The sequence below is a fragment of the Pinus tabuliformis genome, chromosome 8 (assembly GCF_031772625.1).
Source record: "Pinus tabuliformis cultivar Carrire ecotype Pingquan chromosome 8, CPIR1, whole genome shotgun sequence".
Lineage (NCBI taxonomy): Eukaryota > Viridiplantae > Streptophyta > Pinopsida > Pinales > Pinaceae > Pinus > Pinus tabuliformis.
The window spans coordinates 1,524,135,689-1,524,151,946 of NC_142294.1; the positions used below are offsets into that span (position 1 = coordinate 1,524,135,689).

At 37.8% G+C, this 16,258-nt stretch overlaps 1 pseudogene; it reads left to right on the plus strand.

The window, feature by feature from the left end:
- Window positions 1-6,736: 6,736 nt before the first annotated feature.
- On the plus strand, window positions 6,737-14,265 carry LOC149241720 (rhamnogalacturonan I rhamnosyltransferase 1-like; annotated as a pseudogene).
- Window positions 14,266-16,258: the final 1,993 nt, after the last annotated feature.

Consider the following 16,258-nt stretch of genomic DNA (forward strand, 5'->3'; position numbering starts at 1 on the left):
TGAAGAAGAAGAATTGATCGAGAATGTCTCATACCATTCTCTACTGACCCAGAGTCAGTCCCATATGAAGAGAGTGTGCCATACCACTCTTACTAATCCCATATAAGTTCCAAGAGAGTGAGTCATATCACTCTTACTGACTCGAAGTCAGTTTCATTGATCCCAGATCAATATCAAAAAGAGAGTGTCTCAAACCCCTCTTACTGATCCCAGATCAGTTTCATTGATCCCAGATCAATGGAGGTCATCCTAGCATAGGGAGTATGGTAGATACAATGATGCGTCCATGGGTAGTACTACTATGGTCCCTAACCCCATTTCCCTACTCATTGGACAAATGATAGGTACTTCCCATGAGTCCCAGATGGCATGGGTAAGATGCCTCAATAGGAGAACCTTTCATCCTATCCATAAGTCGCTGCAGGGTATCACAGGGGAAGGCTGAACCATTCACCCTGTACACAGCGCACCATTAGGGGAGGGTGAGTAGCTCTATGGTTACTTGTTTCTCCAAGAAGTACCCCAAGCCCCTCAGAGCTCCCAGAGCTCAATGCATGCATCATGTAGGACCCTCATAAGAGGGTCTCTCAACTACTCCAAGTCATTCGGGAAAGTCACAAATTTGACCTTTCCCCGAGGCTTTGACAGAATGTCTGCGACCTATACATAAGTCTCAATGTGATGGAGCCTCCTCGCTCATTGATGTACCTTATCCCACATAAGGTAGTATATGATGTTTATATGCTGGAGAAATCATAGAGTATGAGATTCCTCAACAATCGAATCCCCCCCTGGTTAACATACAATATCACGGTGGTTTCCATCGTGTGTACAAACAACTCACCGAAGAGGTTCCACAACCAGGCAACTTCACACGAGATCATACTCGTAGCTATGTATTCAATCTCAACGGTGCTTATAGCAACCGAATTTTGCTTCCTGCTCATCTAGGATATTGAAGCAGAAATGAAAGAGAAACAACACTCAGAAGTGCTTCTTGCGATCCTCCACACTACCTGAATAATCATGCAGCTTCATATTTCTGAAAGTGTATCTCAATTCATGAGAGATTGTGCCCCGAAGACATCTCAGAAGATTCTTTGGCACCAATTCAATGAGGCTCAACCAAATATGAGCCCAACATGCTAACTGCAAAATATATATCTGGAAGGAAGTTCACCAAGAACATCAAAGCAAATGAGTTTATGAAACTCAGAGACATTTCCCAAATCTAGTCTGGCATCACTACCACTTAACTTCTGAAAGTTAAGCTCCATTGAGGTAGTCACAGGCTTACAGTTCACCATTCCAAATCCAGAATCCAACTCCCTCTTATTTATGAAAATGAGAGGGTTTGCACCTATCAGAAAGAGGTCATCCTCAGAAGGTGCCAATATGAGAGGTCTATCATCCATAACCTTTAAGCAATGCTTTGGATTGGCTTCACTCCTAGTGAATCTCAGCTTCATCAGTCAGCTATCAATCCTCTCATACTACGTTCGGGGTGTTTTTCTTCAAGCCATAGAGGGCATTCTTCCACCTGCATACATGAGATTCCCGATCATGAATCTCAAACCCCTCGGGTTGTTCCAAACCTATGGACCTACTACATGAGGGGAATGGTCCCCTTGTAATATTTTCCTTCGGTACATCTTAGACATGTACCTTCATGCTCTTTTTGAATTCAAGAATCCCTGTCACCATCTAACTCACATCGGGTAGGGCCCCATAATAAGTACACCTCCGATGCTATATATGAGATGTGACAACTGACATGGTCCCCAATGGACCATCCTGCAAGGTGATACAAATTGCAAACCCTGAATTCGTGAGTAAAAGCATCTTTGAAAATTATATTTTCAAAACGTACCTTTTCATCAATGAATGCCACCTTGTAACCTTTGACTTCCATTACCAAAATGGACACCAGGTTCTTCTTGTGATCAAGTACATAAAAGAGATTCTTGTAAAAGAATCTAGTTACCCTCGTTCAATTGAGGGGTAACATTCCCTAGACCCTTTCCGAGATAGGTGGCATCGACTCCAAGTATAATCCCATTATTGTTTCCATCTCTACCAAATTTAGAGAGAGCACCCTTCTATCTGATGAAGTGCCTTGAAGCACTACAATCAATAAGCCAGATTCCTAAAGAGCCTGAAGGAGAGGGCCAATACAAGATAACGCTTCTTTATCTTATCAGAACAACATTTGCTTCTTCACACCCGAGTTCCTTGCCTTCTTTGAAGAGTTGGCTATTTCCTTGATCACCTGCATTCCTTCAATCATTGAAGATGTCCCTAGAATGATTTTTATCATCATCAAGTGATGCGTCCCTACCATTCGGACACTCAGCATAATGGCCGAACTTATTACAAACAAGGCATCTGCCTTTCCTTCCACCCTTAGATCTGGAATTCCCAATGAAGTGATCTTTAGGTAGGTCATCAGAAGCTTCCGCTACGCCATTTTGATAATATTATCTGCTTCGACTTCACCCTTGGTGAATTTGAAGAGGGATGAGGAGTCCATTGATCCTTTTGTCCTTTCCCAACTGTCTTCAGTGATTTCTATTTCACTCTTTCTTAGGCTTTGTCTTCACCTCAGCTCTGATACCATGTTAATTTTAGGTATGTTCTATGCTTAGAGAAATTTATTTCAATTTTCATAGTTAGCTCAATATCATTTCCAGATTAGCAATCACATCAGCATTGAAGTAAATTGCAGATAGAACATAATCATAGACCATAGAAGACAAGCCAAGACAAGAGGACACAAGATGTGGTGCTAGCCAGGAACAAACCCCAATGTGGGGAAACCCTTGATCAATTCTTCTTATATGTTATTCAATAGTTCAGTAGAGAGAGAGAGAGAGATAGTACATTTACAACAGAAGTCAACACTTTGACTTATCTAAATAAGAGCATAGATCATCTCTAAGAATATGATACATGAGATAGTTGAACTCAGTTGAATACAAGATGCTTCAACTGATTCTCCAAGGTGACTCCTTCACCTATCATACTGCTGCACCTCATCATCATGTTGCACCTCACCAGGTTGCACCATGCTACAGCCATCATCACTATGTTGGACCTCATAACCATGTTGTACACATCAAATTCTTGCACCATGCTACCACAACTGTCCCATGTGCCATAGCTGCACCATGCTAGCCACTGCTGTCCCATGTGGCATACTGTTGTCCCACTGTTAGTGACATTGTCATTCCATGTTTGCTTGTTATCCCATTGTTTATCATGTTGTGCGATGTCATAGCTTGTTGTCCCAAGTACCAAGCTCCAGCAAGGACCATGTCCTATTGTACCACTTACAATGTTGTTGTTCCATTATTAGCATGCCTTTGCTGCTGTCCCATTTGATTACTCCACCAAGTGACCTTGTTGTCCCATTTGCTTGCTCCACCAAGTGATCTTGTTTTCCCATGTATCTATCACTACTGTCCCACTATTAGTGATTGTTTCTCCTATGATTTCTTGATGTCCCATTTGTATTTGCAGCACCATGCTTGCTCTTGTCCCATTGTAACCTACAACAACCCAACATACCTTAAACACTATTGTTCCAAGTCTACTTTCATAGCTGTTTATACTTCGACTGGTTAGGGCATCTGGTCATGCTGCAACAACCCTTAACCATCCACCAAAACAACTCTTAATCTTTGCGGCCCTACTATGGAAGAGTCCTCCACATACATGTTGTTGTTCTACGCACAAATCTAGCCCAAAACCTCTCCATGCTATCCCTGTTTTTAAGTGGTTAGAACTGTGCTCTACCACAGTCCCATGTTGTCACCTACAACCCATTCAAAATAGACTTCCCTTACCTTTTCGTTGCCCCAAACTGACCTACGTTCACCCTTCTTCAACTCAGCCTCCAAGCTTAGTTCCTCGGCCGTCTATCAACAGCTCGGTTAGCCCTAAAACAGACCTTAACTTCCTCATTGTCCTAGCCCTTTTGCTACATCTTCCATATTGTTATGCTCTGCCTTAGCCGAGTTCCTTGGGCTCCTTCAATGAGCTTTTGTGATGCACCAATGAATGTGTAGAGATGTCATAGGCTAGGGCTTGCTAGGACTACGGCTCGGGCTTCCTTAGCACTACGTTAGGGCTACTTTAGGACAATGTTAGGGCTGCTTTAGGACTATGGCTAGGGCTTGTTAAGGCTTCCTCCATAGCTACGTTAAAATTCTTCCATGAGCTCCTTTAGGTCAACGTAGATCCCTTCCATAGCTTTGTTGACTTGTCTTCTTTGTTGCAGCTAGGGAATCCTCCTTTCCTCCAACATCTAGGGCTTCTTCCTCCTAGATTTCTCTCACACTAAAACCCAATACAAGTGGAGAGAAATTAAGAGAGAAGTATGTGTGAAATGAATCTCAAGTCATCTCCTTTTATACTAAAATGTTGAGCACATGTGGGTGTTATTTGGTTGCTGGACGACCTTGACGAATTGTCTTATAACACAAATAAATTCATAAATCCATGAATACTTATCAAAATCAGATGATCTTTAGATCAATCCTACACCTCTCAATGAGAGGAGCCCAAGAAAATATCAGATGCCATAAATAAGATGTCCCACATGGAGTTTGGCCCTAGTTTCCAATTTTAACATGCTTTAATAGGCTCAAGCATTTTTTGCACCTCTTTTTTTTCTTTCATCAACAATGTGGTTCTAAGCTTCTTTGAACCAGGAGTCACATGCCCTGATGGAGCCCCTTGAGTTAGAGCTCGACACATCTCAATAAATAGAGGTGAGCGTGCAACATTAAAGGATATGAAGTTTCAATAGAAAAAAAGGGCAATGGTGAGATCAAGCTCTTCCCATTTCCCCTTTTGAAAAATCTTGTCCATTGGACGAAGTGAAATTGCCTTTCTTTTTGCTGCTTGTCCCGCACTAGAACTCTCAAATGGGAATTTGTTGTTGCCTTTCCTAAAAAATGGAAGGGGGTCATCATTCTTTGTTTTTTATTTTTATTTTGTAGCCACATTTGCCATACCAACATTGAACTCTCTTTCCATTTCTTTCCTCTTTTGTAAAGGAACTTTTGTACAAGCTCCAACTCCAAAACCTGGTAAAGCCAACAATTGGCCTTTCACATGGTAATATGTGCTTGTGAAAGCACTGTGGAAAAAGTTGCATCTCCAATTCACATTGCCTCCTCCCTTCACCTTGCTGCTTGGTCCTTGATCTCTTGTGACATATTTCCACAAGGGATATTTCTCAATGTTACATTGGGGAAGTCTTCCCTCAACATTACTTGCAATAGAGGGAATATTTGCAGCTGATTTTAATGAAATTGGGGGAGGAGTGGCATCTCCAATGGGTACATTCTTCCCCTTCCTTTTCCACTTCGCTGCTTCCCTTGATTGAGCCATGAATACTGTGAAAAAATAAACCAAAAATGCACAAATTTGTAAAAGAAATGCATATGCAAACTGTTGTAATACAAATGAAAAAAACTAGAGAGGAAATGCACCTACTTGTTGCTTGAATGTCCTTGAAAATGCTCCCACACCCTTTTCTTCTTGCTCCAAAACCCTCACTGAAAACCCACAACAAACTTACTGCAAAAGAGAGAAGTGAAAATGATAAAAAAGAACAACAATTTCGCCTTTTTATGGCCGTGTGGATCACTTTTTCTGGATTTGTGTCTGGAAATCAGGACACGATGTGTCTGATTGGGACAAAATCCAGATTCGATCGTGTCCTAATTAGACACATCGTGTCCTGATTTCCTGACACGAATTGGAACGAATCATGTCCGATTCGCCAAATTCAGGACATAACAACCTATTTCAACAAATCCGGTTTTAGAGTATATGAGCAATACTTTCCAACTGTAAGTTCAACTCTCATAATGTTATGTTTGATACTTCAGTGTTTTCAAGTGCTTAATTATATTTCCCCTAAATATGTTTTTGATTTGCAAGGGTTTAATTCTCTTATCTCAAAATATGTTTATGAAGAAAGGAATTAGCATAGTTTTTGTGATTTTGTTATTTTAGACTCCTTCATTTTTAAAGGCATTGGCTGACTAACAAATTGACAATCCTTATCCTTTTCATAAAAATTTTGATCTCATTGATAATGAATAGAAAATGATGAATTTTCATTGATTATGTTTTTATATGAAAAATATTATGCAAGGTAAAAGTAAATATTAAAATTTCTGTGAAGGGTAGTTTAAAAACAAAAATATCATAAAAAAATTCCATGATGGGTATGGGGACCCATCAAATTTAACCCCTAGTCGCACATATGATCTGATTCTTTTGGTTGAATTCATGAGATTGGATTATCCGTGCCTCTAATCATGGTGATTTGGTTCTATTGTGGGAATGTGCACAAGGTTGTCCACACTACTGGGCGATGGCCCATACCCAAGCCCTCCATCTCTCTAAGAAACTTCAAAATACTTCTAGACAAGCACAAAGAGGCGCTCAACCAAAGGAGATCTATCCGGGTGGGTCGGAAACGTCAGGAAACTGGGCTATGGAAACGGTCCTCACCCCTAATAAAGATAGCCATATCAGGGGTACTACCATCCATTAATCAATCTTTCCAGCCGGATTATGTATTGGGGCATGGAGGGAAACCCAGCTATTTGTGGGGTTGGGAAGGCTAAAATAGGGGCCTAAAATGAGTATTCGAAAATAAATCCATGTTTCATACATTATATTTTGTATAAGAGATTGTTTGGTTCTCCCGCATTGTATGGACATCATTGTACTCAATAGTCCCTTGTACATCATTGTACTCAAAAGTCCCTTTGACCTACTTTGTGGTCAATAGATGGACATAAATATAATTATCTTATCTTATCTTCTCTCCCCTACAACAAAGTATTCGAGATTTCTCAAACTAAGAAGACAAAGAAAAAATTACTGCCCACATCCAACAACTGCAGGTTTTCATAGTCCCCCAATTTGTGAGGAAAAATCCCATAAGAAAATTCGTTTTAACATTAATGTGAGCCATAGAAGTTGGAATGCAGATTTGATTGGGAAAGTTTCTGACAAGACTATTGAATGAGATTTTGAACCCCACAAGCTTCCCACATTGTGATGATTCAAGGCCTCCCAATAATCTACGACTCATAGACTCTCTGTGGAATTTGTAACCAAGACATTTAAAGGCTTTGTTTAAAGTTTGAACTTCCTGGAGGGATATTTGAGTCTATAAATCATTATGTATGTCTTTTACTTCCGAGGTCAACAGTGTTATCACTTTGCTTAATGTGGCTACTTGCATCAAGCATACAACTCACTGAATTATTCAACCATTAAGCAAACAGGTTTTGTCAAAGGCCATTTCATCCATGGTGATCTTGTTATCTCCCAAGAGAGTATTACGTCAACCAACCAAGCACTTGGATATTAGTAAATATCTTACCTGTTGTAAATGCTAGCCAACAAATCCCATAGTACACCGACATTGATCCCAGCATTTATAAAGAACCTTAAGCATAGAATTCTCGGCCAAAAAAGAAGAAAGAATAGGCTCGCTTTGTATATATGCATACCTGGAGCATGGAATAGTTGGCCTACCAATAGATAGCTTGAAGACTAATTCCAGGAGCAATTGGGTAAACAAGAATAGGTAAAAGGTCCTTTTTTGACAGCGCATAAAACAAATTTTAGTGGGGTTCCATTCGTGATATGATATAATGGTTGAAGCAGTCATAACACGTTCTTCAAATGCCTCTACTACTTTGTGTTAATGGACAACTATCAGTAATGACTTTTCTTTACCAGTCCACTGGATAAGGTTTCCTTTGGCCTCTTATTTATATGTTGTTACAATCAATGCTCTAGGATATCTTTTTGCAGTTGTTGAACTCAATTTTTTTTTTGAGGAACTCACTTCTTAATTAAGAGTAGTTACCATTTTGTTGATGGCTCAGTTCTCACTCCCAACCTATCTTGTAACTCTTTTAAAGACAACCTAATGATTATGTTAAAGATGCAGAGCTATGTGTTGGCTTGAAATTTTTGGAAAATTTTCTAGAGCTATTGTGGGGAAGAAAAATATGGGCATTCATCAGAGAGCAAGAAGGCTTTCCAGTGTGGCTTAACATCTAATGGAAAATCATCCAATCGTGGCATATGGAAATACCTGTTGGAAAGAAAGCTTCAATGTTGGGTAGCCCAATATGTTTTGTTTTAAAGCTGAATCACTATCATGTTTAGAAACTTGGCTGCAAGCCTGCAAGTCATGTTTTTACTCTTCCTATCTAATTCGTAGTGCAGGATGCCAGCAATGGAAGATGTTTCTTTGACCCTTCTCTGGGAGAAGTAGAAAGGCAGGAAAATTAACCTATTGTTGTTTTTCTTGAAGCTCTACTTGTTGTCTAGAAAGGATGGAAGGATTGGACGGATAGATATTTGTATTCAAGGGATAGAGTCAGTGGAAAAATGGGTTATCAGGGCCATAGGAAGAAATGTGACCTGAGAGATACTTGTATAGAATTGCATATGTAATCACACATGTAGAAGATATACCAGAGAAATATGAACGTTGCATAGTGAGCTCAAATATTTTAAGATATCCAGTTCATTTATTATTAAGTAGATATGGCAAGCATGTTTGTTGGTTTCCCAACAATTGTGTTGTTATGATGACTACCATCAATACTAGAATATTTTAGTGTTTCTTTGTAGCCTAAAAAACTACCTCGTGGAGCAGGTCTTGGTGATATCACTCCCATAGTTTATGCATAGGCCATAAAATTAGTGACCGATTTCTTGTATTAATTTCCATATATAGGGGAGACTCTCCCCTCATTTGAGCATTGTTCAAGAAGTTAAAACCATCTCTTAGGTACTAATTATCTACCTTATATATGCATTGTGTTTTAACCATGGTATCAAAATGAGAGTTTGAGTGCTCAATTGTATGAACATGCACATTGGTGTCTGTGGTAGTGAAGAATACTACCTGTAATTGAAAATAAGCTCTTGATTTTGCATGTGTTTTGTGCATGACATGTGACAGTTGGCCAGTTCAGTCTATCTAATTATTTTACATATAAAGGCATTGTCAAATAGAGAAGTGAAGATCCTGAATGCAATTTTAACACCCATGTACATTTTCATTTTATTTGAGACTCCGCTAATGACTAGCAACAATGTGATTGTTGTGGGAGGCCAACATAGGACACAATACCTATGAATTGTAGAAAAAAGATATATGTAAAGACTGCCACTAAATGCAACAACCTTGTAGGCTGTCACACTTGTGGATCCTATTTCAGCTCTATTGCACCACAGAATAATGGGGTGAAGATACAGAGAGGAAATTTGGATTAAGCTCATTTCCCTCTTTAATACAAATTCCCTGTGTTGTGTAGAAATGTATTGGCTAAACTAGGAAAACATGTTGAACCAATAGGTACAACCATGTACAAATTAGGGGGGAATCCCTTAATATTTGTAATAAACCACTCCCTCAACCCAATGTTCAGTCAATTACTTGCATGTCAAACCCCCTCCCAGGGAACATGTTGCAGAAAACAAAAGGTGTGAGGGTATGTATGTATTGATGCACTCCACATTTTCATCAAGGCCACACAATGAACCACAATCGAGGCCTTAATAATCCCATTTCCATCTGCAGGCAATATGTGAATCAGATAAATAAAGGCCTCAACCCTCGATGGAGATTGGCTATTCTTCAATATTCACATTTGCTACTTTCTATTAGATTACTATGTATGTCCTCCCCACTAATATCATCCATTATGGATGCACTACTTGTCTGTCATGATTTCCATCCTTGATTCAAAATTTCAAACTTTAGCATCTTTCTTCTTCTGCCATTGAAACACATTTCTAGAGATATTCTCTATATTGACTACTCATATTAATATGTTCAATCCCCTGATTGGAGCCCACACTCTGTATGCCCTAAAGAACATGTTCTGTGTTCTTTTAAAGCTTTGCTACTATTTTCAAATACAAATCTAGGTGTTGCTTCACATGCCATTTGTTTCTATGATTGACATTTTCATTGTTTGTCGATCGTGATTCCTTATCCTTTGTTATGTGTTTGGCCCTAGAAACTACCATCTTTCTTATCTCCTAGAACAAACTACAATATCAAATACACAGCCTCTGCATTTACAAATAATATGCAAGTTCAACATCTGTGGTATTGTTATGTGTATCACTGTATCTAAAATTTAAATTCTTTGGCAAAAACCTCATGTATAAATGGGTTTCGATTTCAGAGGTTCTATTGGCTCTTTCGGGCAAGGAACTTCTAGGAAATGGTATGACTTTAGGCTTTCCAAGTATTTTTTTGCATCCTCCTGGGTTCAATTGTAATTATAAACATAGCAAATTGAATTGCAATGCATAGCCTAAAAAAATGCCATGTGAAAGATGCAATATTTAAGCGAACTCAGGCACCATACTCTTTGGCTGATTTCTCACTTGATGAACTAGAGAAGTAGTAAGAACACTTGGGCTTTGTTTTAATCATGAGTGGCTCCTTGTGATTGGAAATTCTTGATGACCATTATGAAAATGTGACCCTTATTGTGGGCATCCTCCATTGTGACTATAATGTGACCTCTCAAATGCCATGACCGACAACCTTAATAGTGGCAGTGCCACACCAAGCCTGACCTCACATAAAAATGCTCTCCACACAAAGTGATCACATGTCTTCTCCACACACATTATTAGGTGAGATTTCTCTAACCTAATGACCAAATGACTTCCACTCCAACTCAGCCTATGTGCAACTTAGAGCCACGAAGCCAGAGTGGCCTCCTCCTTCCATGCAAACATTGAGAACATGATCCTGTGCAGACAACAATTATCACAGGGCATATGTGCCCTGATCTTTATGAAGGAAACAAATCATGACTGGAAATTATTTTATTTCTTTGTGCATTATTGTTTGAATACTCTATGTGGGGAGCTTGTAGAGATATTCTATGAGAAAATAGATTTGATATGTCCATCTACAAACTAATTCTAGATACAGTCTAATGGATAACAAAAATATAGTACAATAACATTGCAGTTAAATAATACTAGCTGCCATTCTATCTGGTTCTCTGGAGCAAAGTGGTGTGTCGTGACTAAAGGTAGAGTGAGATGCCTGTAGCACTGAATAAGAAATCAAGTCTATCTCCACCATTTATATGTCAGAGGACACACTATATGAAGTTGCATTGGCTTGTGTCCACAAGCATCCAATCCTACCAGTAGAAACCCAATAGTGATGTTTGGTTTAGGGATATTTGGAACCAGGCCCATAGGGATGGCTAGCTTGGAAGTTTGCTGGAACAAATTCTGCCCATAGGGGAAAAACTTAAGCAATTGAATCATGGTTACTTGAGTTAGAGGGTAAATTTATAACTAACCTGAGTGTATCAACACCCTCTTGGTGTCTATCTGTAATCTTAGTTTAGTTCTTATTAGGCATTTAACCTTACCAGAATTTCTTCCAGCTATTGCCTTCATGCCATGAGTCCTTATCTTAAGAGCAAGGAATGAGAAGAAAAGGCATGGCTAGTGACTAGAGTGAAGTTGCAACAAGTTAGTTGTACTAGAAGGTGCAATTGAATCACTACCTTCAAGGAGATCTAATGCTTGTGAGGTATTTTGGTTTTGTTGAGCGTGTACCTCAAAGGAAGTTATAACTGATGCGAGTTTTCTTTCCCTTCATATAGGTGCTTTTTTGTCCACCACATACCTAATTAAGTTTGAAATTTGAAAATCCCTCTATAGATGAGAAGTGAAAATCCATTCTTGTTTTTTCTAGCTCGTTTAGTTTCAGATTGATGTCATCCACTTTACTATTGTTGATTATCAAGATTCATAATCTTGCATTGCTTTAATGGCACCAAGAGTAACATAGATTATATTTTCAGGATTTCACTGTTAAATGCACTTGTAGGAGGTATGATATCACAATAGACTCCATTATGTTTATGGAATTCTTAACTATTAGATACTTCTAGATGAGCAGGTTTAGAGATACTACCTTGGAAAGTTAAACTTTTAACATGAACTTATAGTCTTCCAATGATAGAAATGAGCTCTGAAAGCAATGAAACTAATTAGAACATCATCCTCCCCATAAGTAAACCTCAATTAGTAAATTACGAACTAATTACTTGAATGGTTCTTAGGTTATGTAACTGATATTTTTGAAACTGAAAACAAAGTAGTGTTTTGTGCCATACTAAGTGAACAATGCTACTTAGAGTAATGGCTAACTTCTCTGTTTCTTTCTAGCACAAACAACTCTCGAGCTTTTAGATAAGCTAATTGAAATTTGATGGTTTTCTAGATGATGTAATAGTTGCTTACCTAGACTATGAGTAAAAATGATTTTTTTTAGGCATCATATGGTTTGTACCTTTAAATTCAAATGAAATCGAATATTTTCAGAGTAATTACTCCATTATTTCTTGTAAGGAAAAATTTCTCTGGCCATCAGTGTGGAAAGCAAAACATTCTCTTCTCTCAGTTAATTTTAGTTTTTCCCTCCTTTTGGTATCTATTTGAGAAAATCTTGAATATTATATTGAAATTCTTGAGTATGAAAATTGTTGGCAGGACTATATAAAAGTAATGGATACCTAATGGTCTCTTGCAATGGAGGCCTGGATCAGATGTGAGCTGCAATATGCAAGTTGGTTTATCTCCACCTTTTAGAATTATGCATGATTGTCCTTTAGCTAGGGCCTTGATTATGGTTCTCCAAACTCTGTAATTATTTACTTCATGTTGTCACTGTGTTTGTTGCATTTTCTTTTGTGACTGTTTTGTGATATATTATCATTTGATCAAGGTCAATCTTTTTCTCATGTTAGATATGTGACATGGTTACAATTATCTCAATGTGACTGTGGTTGTCCCAAAGCTGGACAAGGCTTCATTTTGGTCAATCTTTTTCTCATGTTAGATATGTGACATGGTTACAATTATCTCAATATGATTGTGGTTGTCCCAAAGCTAGGCACAACTTAACTTTGGGTAGATCCCAGGTGTTTAACTTCAGTATTCCTCCTATTTGCTCACATATCTTCAGTATTTTTTATTGATTCATTTTAGCATTGGGTATTGCATGGCATTAATTACTTGTGGGGGTGGTTTATCCTTCATGTTTCCTTTTGCAAAAAATAATCTTTAATTTTATGTGAACAGTGAATTTGAAGACATTTTTGATGTGGATCAATTTATCACATCTCTCAGAGGCAAGTTTCAAATAGTAAAGAAGCTTCCTTCAAAGCTAAAGGCAAAGGCAAAAGATGGGAGGCAAAGGTAGAAGATGGGGTAATCTTCACCATGTCTCCTGTGAGTTGGTTAAACATGTCCTATTACCTGCATTAGGTTGAGTATCGAAGACTATCATTTAATACTTTGGGTTTTGCATAGAAGGATACTAACAAAGTTTCCTACCATGATACAAATCCTTCCCCTTATAAGAAAGCACAAAGTTTTGCATTTGAATAAGGCATATGCATATCTGGAAAATAATAACTTGCCACTTGAGTTTTAAAAGCTATGTTTTCATGTGAATTACAACACTCTGCTTTTCACTTCAAAAATTGATGAATTGGGTCATTTTTTTTTAAATATTGCAACAGCATGGTCCTTTTGTGGCTCTTCATATTTATTATGAAATGAATATATTGGTTTTTTGTGGTTGCACTCTTTGTTGTACTGATGAATAAGTTGAGGAACTCACCAGACTGAGGTATATTACATGTTTGGTATATAATATGTTTGGAAATCATAATGTTATTTTCTTGTTTCTTTCACATGCATGCCTACCTTTGGTGGAAGGAGGTCATAATTTCCTAAATGGAGAGGAAGGACAGACTATGTCCTGTAACACCAGAGGAGACTCCATTAGTACTGAAAGCTTTTGATTTTGATAGAAATATTTAAATATATATTGATGTTGAAGAAATATATGGGGGAGAAAGAAGGATGCTTGCCCTCTATTCAACTTATCCAAATATTGTAAGTTGACCAATTCACTCACTTCAACTCATTTTCCTTTGAAGTTGTATTTTCTTATGTCATGCACCCATGTTGATCAACAAAAATTTGTTGGCGAGGAAGGAGACTCTTCTTAGTCCTATGGATTTAAAGCCATTCCAAAATCATTCATTTGAAATGGTTGCAGTGGATTACATGGTGTCTTTGGCCAGCGATGTGTTTATTCCTACGTATGATGACAACATGGAAAAAGTTATGGAAGGGCATTTTATGTAATCTTATATTGTTTTGCATATATCTGGTAGAGAGGATATAGTGGTTACCTAGTGGTACGAGTTGTAGTGGTGACAAATTTAGTTCTCTTAGAACAAACCTTTGTAAGTAGTGTTAAGAAGCCTTGGGAATTGGGTCACATGTATTATTAGTAATTTTCCAGTCAGTTGTCTATGTTATTTATTATATGTTTCCTTTTTCTTTCTTGATTTTGTTGGATACTTTCTTGATTGAGTTTCAGTTCAATGTAAATTGTGGAAACGCTTTGGATGTGTTAATCTTGTTATCCTAGTGATGCATCAACATTTGAGACTTATTGTTATGTTAATATTTTATAATAAAGATCCCTAGTTGTGAAATCCTTAAATGAACCACTTAGAAGCCCATTTCTAATCAAACCTGAAGGGCCTCAATTTTAAAAGTCACTCTGAGTTGGAATTATTTTTTGAAGTGTGATAAATGCCTTGGAGATTGATTGAGGGCTCTCTTAGAAAACCTTTGAGTCTCCATCTCAAAAATACTTGGAAGCGAAGTTGCATGGTATTGGGAGAGGGGTACATGTTGGAAATATGATCCCTGCCTCATCCCCATTAGAAAAGTAAAAATACAAACAAAAAAAACTGAAATAGGGAAACAATATATGTCTGTCTATCTATAAATATAAAATAGCACAAGAAGAAAGGATAATTGAGTAAGAAAATTTAAATGTAGCCTCCAATAATATCCATGCTGTCCAAAATGCACATAGCATGCTTGTTGTAGCTATAGAAAACACTTTTGCCTAAAAGTTGTTGAAGAAAATGTGAAGAAATGAAGTGTGGAACAATGTTGTTGCTCACAACTGTCTTCTGGTTGTGACTACAAAACCAGATCACAATGCTTCACACACAACAAAAGTGCTTCTTGTTTTTGTAGGAGATACCTTTGCTCAAATAGTCTGGAAGAAAGTGTGAGGAAATAATAAGTGGTAAATTGTATTTAGAACAAAGACAAGGTGTAAGGGTTTTCTAGAAGCTTATTCAATGTGAAATTAGTGTCAAAATTTATGTCAATGCCAATTTAAAGCACTTGGGCAGGTTCCTATGGTCAATTTCCTTGTCAAAACACAGTTAAACTAGATTAAGACATGCCCATTTTGCCTTGAAATTCCACTTGCCATTTTAGATGGCATTTCAGAATTGTGAAACATTATTTGAAATGTTTTATGGCATTTCAAAGGCATAACTTCTTGAGATTTGTGCTAACAACTGAAAAAGGTTACAATCATCCTTGTATCTAAGGCATTCCTTAAAAAAATTCAATCATGTATTAATATTAAATTACCCTTGTATCCCTCGGGCATGGAGCACTTTACTTCTTATTGAATCTTTGACCTTGGAGAAAATGATAGCTGCCTTGTATCCCTTAAAGCTTTGGTATTCTTCTTCATGTTAACCAACTCCTCATAAAAATGATCTCAAGTACAAGATACAACTTCGTCAAAATGTGACCACTGCCAGGCTCCAAAAGAGGTGCATTAAAGTAGTGATCCATGTGCACGGGATGGAGTGCTCCTCTAATGTGGTCCTTCAGGCTTTTTAACCAACCAACCTTCAAAAATAAGAAACTTTCAAAAATGAGTTATGCCTTTGCAACCTGATGAAAATGTTCTTTTCAAATCTGGGTATAGAAATCAGATCTGAACCAGTGTTCTGATATAACTGTTGGCTGAAAACAATATCTCTGCAATATCATCATATTGAGGCAATGATAAGGTTTGCTTAACACCTCTGCATATTGTCACCAATATCCAAAGAAGGTAACTGCTTTAACTTTGTAAGTCATTTTTGTAGGCTGTAAGCACCCCTAAATCATGATTATAGACCTGACAGGGGTCACAAGTTACAACCCTTCTAAAGAAGGTTTTTTCCCTGTTACTATATGTTGGCTTGGTTAATATCTCATAGAATTCATTTGCCATATGCTGGATGATAAAATAGGAGTGCTGGCATAAACT